This window comes from Lissotriton vulgaris, chromosome 4_1 (genome assembly GCF_964263255.1).
Source record: "Lissotriton vulgaris chromosome 4_1, aLisVul1.2, whole genome shotgun sequence".
Classification (NCBI taxonomy): domain Eukaryota; kingdom Metazoa; phylum Chordata; class Amphibia; order Caudata; family Salamandridae; genus Lissotriton; species Lissotriton vulgaris.
This window is the reverse complement of record NC_141691.1, coordinates 746199380-746204752: the sequence shown is the minus strand read 5'-3', so window position 1 is coordinate 746204752 and position 5373 is coordinate 746199380. Positions and strand designations below refer to the sequence as shown.

At 42.2% G+C, this 5373-nt stretch overlaps 1 pseudogene; it reads right to left on the bottom strand.

Annotated features, from left to right (window-relative positions):
• Positions 1-3595: 3595 nt before the first annotated feature.
• On the bottom strand, positions 3596-5137 carry LOC147722524 (uncharacterized; annotated as a pseudogene).
• Between the last annotated feature and the right edge of the window lie 236 nt (positions 5138-5373).

Here is a 5373-nt window from a genome sequence, read left to right as displayed (position 1 = left end):
TGCAGTTTGTGATTCATGACTTGTGAGTGTAAACCAACACCGCTTTTCTCACACGGTATCTATAACACAGCATATATATTGGAGTGTGGGGCGGGGAGGTGGTGGGGGTGCTGGCCTTCTTTAGTGGGAACACTACGAGTGTTCTTGCCGACCAGATATTATAGGTGAAGGTATGAGTATTACCTTTCATAAAAACGAAATAAAGAGTGTTAAAGTAAAGATAACAATCTGTAGTTTGCAACTAAAAATTAATTACAGCAATCATTCAGGAGTAGATACTGTGCATAGTGAAGCATTGGGTAAAGTCACTTCACCAAATGAGAAAGACTAAGGGAATAATGCAGAGGAATGTGCATTACATAATGTATATTATTCATCTCACACTTAAAAAACTTCCCCATGAAATGTAACTGTTGCCCCATCTACCCAAATCTTTTTTATTTAAAGCTGGTTCAAGGATGAAATGTCTATTACTACGCAATGCCTATACCACACAGCCTTTACCACACAATTCCTTTACCAGATAATGTCTTTAACCCGTTTGGTGCTGCGGACGGCCCCTGGCCATCCCACGTGACGGTGGGCGTATGTGGAGGACGGCCGGGGGTCGTCCAAACCCCGCCCACTGCTTAAATCGTCCGGACCGCAGCGAAATTCGCGCAGCGGTCAACGGGTTAACATGCATGTTTTTACCACAAATATGCCTTTACCACACAGGCCTTTATAATTTGTATTTGTATTTGTAGAGCGCAACGGTCGCTCTGGAAGGAGCATCCTGGCGCTGTTCTGGAGGTATGCAGTCAGTTACGTAAGCAGAGTTAGATGGCGGCCATGACATAGTCGTCTGGAAGATTAAAAATCCAGGTTTTCAGTTACTTCCTGAACTGGGATTCTAGAGTAAGGGACCTGAGATTTTTAAGCATGGCGTTCCAAGCTCTGGAAGACAGATAAGTCAAGGTTTTGCCCCCTTTGGTTTTGAGGTTAAACCTAGCTGTCTTTATCTGATTGTCGTTAGAGGATCGTAAAGTCCTGGGAGGGTTGTAGTGGGGGTAGCGTCTGCTGAGATATTTAGGGCCTGTGCAGTGGAATGCCCGAAATGCAGTGATTAGAATTTTAAAGAGTATTCTTTTATGCAGAGGCAGCCAATGAAGAGTTTTTAAGGCAGCAGATGCTGAGGATTTCCTGGGCAATTTTAGAACTAGTCTGGCTGCTGAGTTTTGTACACTTTGCAGTTTTTTTAGTGTAGATTTTTTAACTCCTGCCATCAGACTATTGCAGTAGTCTAGGCGGGCGAGGATAAGAGCAACTGCTACTGTCTTTCTTGAGTCAGTGGGCAGGAAGTCGAAGAATTTTTTAAGAGATTTAATGATGCCAAAGCAGCATCCAGCAACTTTCCTGACGTGTTGGTCAAAAGATAGCTCGGTGTCGAACAGGACTCCGAGATTTCTTGCTGTCGCTACGGTCTGGGGAGGAGCGGTGGAGCCCTCTGGCCACCATAGGCTGGGACAGAAATTGACATTTTTTCCCATTGGGAGGATTTCTGTCTTGCTGGCGTTACATTTAAGGTGATTTACTTCCATCCAGTGGAAAACTTCCGTCAGACAGTTTTTAAGATTGAGTCCGGCATTGGTAGAGTTTTCCTCTAGTGGCACAATGAGTTGAGTGTCATCGGCATACGAAGTTATGAGTATGCCGAATGATTCAATCAGAGAGATGAGTGGGATTAGGTAAACGTTAAAAAGTAGAGGACTCAGGATGGATCCCTGGGGGATGCAAGTTAAGTGCTTATAAGGTAAGTGTGTGTGTATGTATGTATAATGCAAGGTAAGTATTTTTAAGGTAAGTGTGTGTGTATGTATGTATATATATATATATATTTATATATATATATATATATATATATATATATATATAGAGAGAGAGAGAGAGAGAGAGCGAGAGAGAGAGAGAGATAGAAAAATTAGGGTTTAAGGGTGGGGAAGGATATAGGGTGGTAAAAGTATTTTTAGGGTTTAGGGAAGGTAATGGTATAGGGTGGCAACTATTTTTAAGGATTAGGCCAGCAAGAACGGAGCAGGAAGGTGCTCTGTGGAATTGAGGACGACTCTGCATGACACTGTTTTTCCTCCAGAACAGAACTTTATTGGTGATGCAACGGCGGTGACCCACATGGGTGTTATGGTACTACCAGTCCCACAATGCAATTCGATTATTCACCTGATGTTTCTCATGGAAATGATAGAAGGGAATAAACTGGTGATGTATTGTTTGCTGTCATTTCACTTGAAGCTGTCCATGAAGAAAGGTGTGTTGACCGAAACGTGTAGACAGCGTTATCTTTTGATGGGGACTGTGTCTGCATGAGCTGCTCTTGCCGTGTCAGCGATACCTACCTGCGAGTGCTTGTCCTTTCGAGGGGTAACTTTTTTTCTGCACATAATGTGGTCCACCCAGGTCACGGATTAAGCACTACTGCAAGACCCGGGTGGATCTGTTGCAGTTTACACAATGAAAAGCAATAGATAGAAGGTTTTCAGCTCGCGCTCTATTGTCAACAGTACTAGATAGAATTATTAGAGCTGCTACTAGGGATAATAATGACGTCTATCTATCGTCATAAATAATGTAGTAAACCACATTAACAAAAATGTATACAATATATCCTGAGCAGAATCAAAGTGTGTACAAAACAACTATTGAATAAAACATCATATTCCAGAATAGGTGTCAGTCTTCTTCTTTAATGTTCTTTACAGCATCTCTTTGGATTGCTAGCCAACATGTGTTTCGTCTATTTATAGCAGTATATGCATTTAGACTTCATCAGGGCAGTCTGTTTATTTGCGAAGCTGGCGTCAGCACTAACTTTCTGTTCCAAGCGGCGTTATATATAAGTAAATATCGTAGTCAAACGGTCGAGTCAGCAAAGAACTTTATTGGTGATGCGACAGCGGTGACCACCATGGGTGCTATGGGGTGGAAATGTGCCTTTTAATGGACACACCGGTGCAGGATTCACCCTTATCTTGTCCACGGGTCCATAGACCAACAAAATAAAGATTGGCACTGAAGCTGGAATTCAAATAACAAGTTTATTAATCACTCATGAGTGGGACTATGTCCAAACTACACCCTCAAGTGTTTCAGGAGGTAGTACATTGAATACACAGGCCATGGTGCTTATATACAGACTTTGTTGCAGAGTAAGCATGTAGATACAAATAGAAGGTACAGGCCTACACAAGAATAACTACAGACAAACATGGGCAGATGGGAGATCACTTAGTCAGCAAAGATGGAGAGGGAACAGAACTGCTTACAGCAGCCACAAATAGTCGACAGTTACATCTTTAACCAGGTCCATTTCAGCAGCTACAGGCCTTTTCTCAGCACATACATTGCTTTGGCCCAGTACAGAAGTAGTTAACTAAAGTTGATGACTTAAGCAGAATAGAAGGGCAAGCAGCAGTGAAGACAGAAGAATTACATAGCTAACAAAATGGATGCCACAGACAAGATGGCTTCAGCTTATGCTAACAGAAATCATTTTCGATTTCCACAGACGGCCCTTTTAGCATATGCTGAAGACATGTTCTTATACTTTCGAAGGAATACGAAAAATATAATTTATGTCAATCTGCATCATTTCATTGATTTCTTGATCACTTGCTAATCGGGCACTTACATTCTTAGCATTTTGTTTAGTCGGTATACACGAGGTGCAAGTAGAAACACAGAGGGAACAAAGCATCGGGCCGCATTGGATACCTAGGCAACAAGTGAAAAGAATAGCAACAAATATACATAGAGTTGACAGTAATTTCCAGCCCCATACAGTAAACATGTTCCATAGCCATCCAGTCAAAGTCCATGTTCCTGAATCCTGATGGATTTCATTGGCTATTTTGCGCATCTCGGAAATTGCATCAAAAACAGAAGGGGCGTGGTCAGGGATGTAAATGCAACAGCTACTCCCGATGATGCGACATGCTCCACCATGGTCAGCCAGGATGACATCAAGGACCATCCTATTCTGGAGCATCACAATTCTCGCAATTTGTAGTTCTTCTGTGATATTTCCAAGCGCCATTGCTGTCTGATTGGTTACAGCCTCTACCACACGTGTCAAACGTCTGATTTTTCGGCTGCTTAAGGCCGCACCAACAAAGAAGAATAGTCCAAAGTTAAAGTCAATATAATGCTGCAGTACAGTATGAGTTTGATCCACCTCATCATTATTTATTGTCCTCTTGAATCGACTCTTAGAAATGTCATTGTACAATTTATAATCTTTATGGTAGGATGCAGGTGCCAAAAACACAGGTGGAAGCAAAAAGGACACGTAGCAGCTACCTGAGCAACCAATATGAAGATGATAATAACCTTTACTCCGGCAAATGAAATAAGTATTATGTGAGGACAAAAAGCTGCTATTGGTCATTCCAGTAATATTCAACACTAAAGTACAGTCACTTTTTCCCACAGGTATATTGCCAATACTGCTCACACAGAGATCTGCTCGAGCTCTAGTGACAGCAAGAACCGGAGGCTCATTTCCCTTGGTTGTTCGAGTGTTAGGGAAAACATAGCGCGCAGAGGAATTTCATTTACGATACTCCTCCATTTTCCATACAGTTCCATTAGCTTGTAGATCTCCTTCCTCATCAGGGTAACAAACCCTATTCAATTGAGCGTTTAGTCTTCCTACATCAGCATAAGTAATGTTAGCAACTTCAGAAGCCCACAACAATGCAAACCAGGCTCTGTGGGGGCCATTATGTGAAAACAGCAAGGGAATAAAAGGCGTTCCTCCCTTTTTCTGATGAGCTGGCATCATTCCACATACCCAGCAGTTGGTAACATGTGTAGCATTGTGTGTATGGTGCAACATCCGAATTAAAGTGTTATTAAGGTAGGACATTCTGTGCTTCTGTTCATAAAAAGGAAGAGTAAAGTAATAATATTCAGTGGGAACAGGAGTAGTAGCAGTCAGCAGATTTCCAACAGGAGCTACTTCCTCTACAATCCATGTTATTGCAGCAACAATAACAACAGTCAAAGTGAGTCCAGTAACAATTATTGTTCTTTTTCTACAAACTCTTGCAGCAGTTGGTTTCTTCTCCTTAGCCATATTCATTTTGTTGACAAACAACAAAACAGATGGTGCCCTAATATCCTGTGCAGACGTTGATTTCTTCACTGAGGTTGAGCCGGGCAGTCACTAAAAGGCTATCCCCCTTTGTAGTCAGGCTTTAACCACCCAGGACAGTGGCTCAAACATTCTTTTTCAGCAACGGAGTGCCTTTTTTCCTAGTTCGCAGCTGATGTACCAGGAATCGTGTGGTCCGGGAAGACTTCCTCAGATCCTTCAGG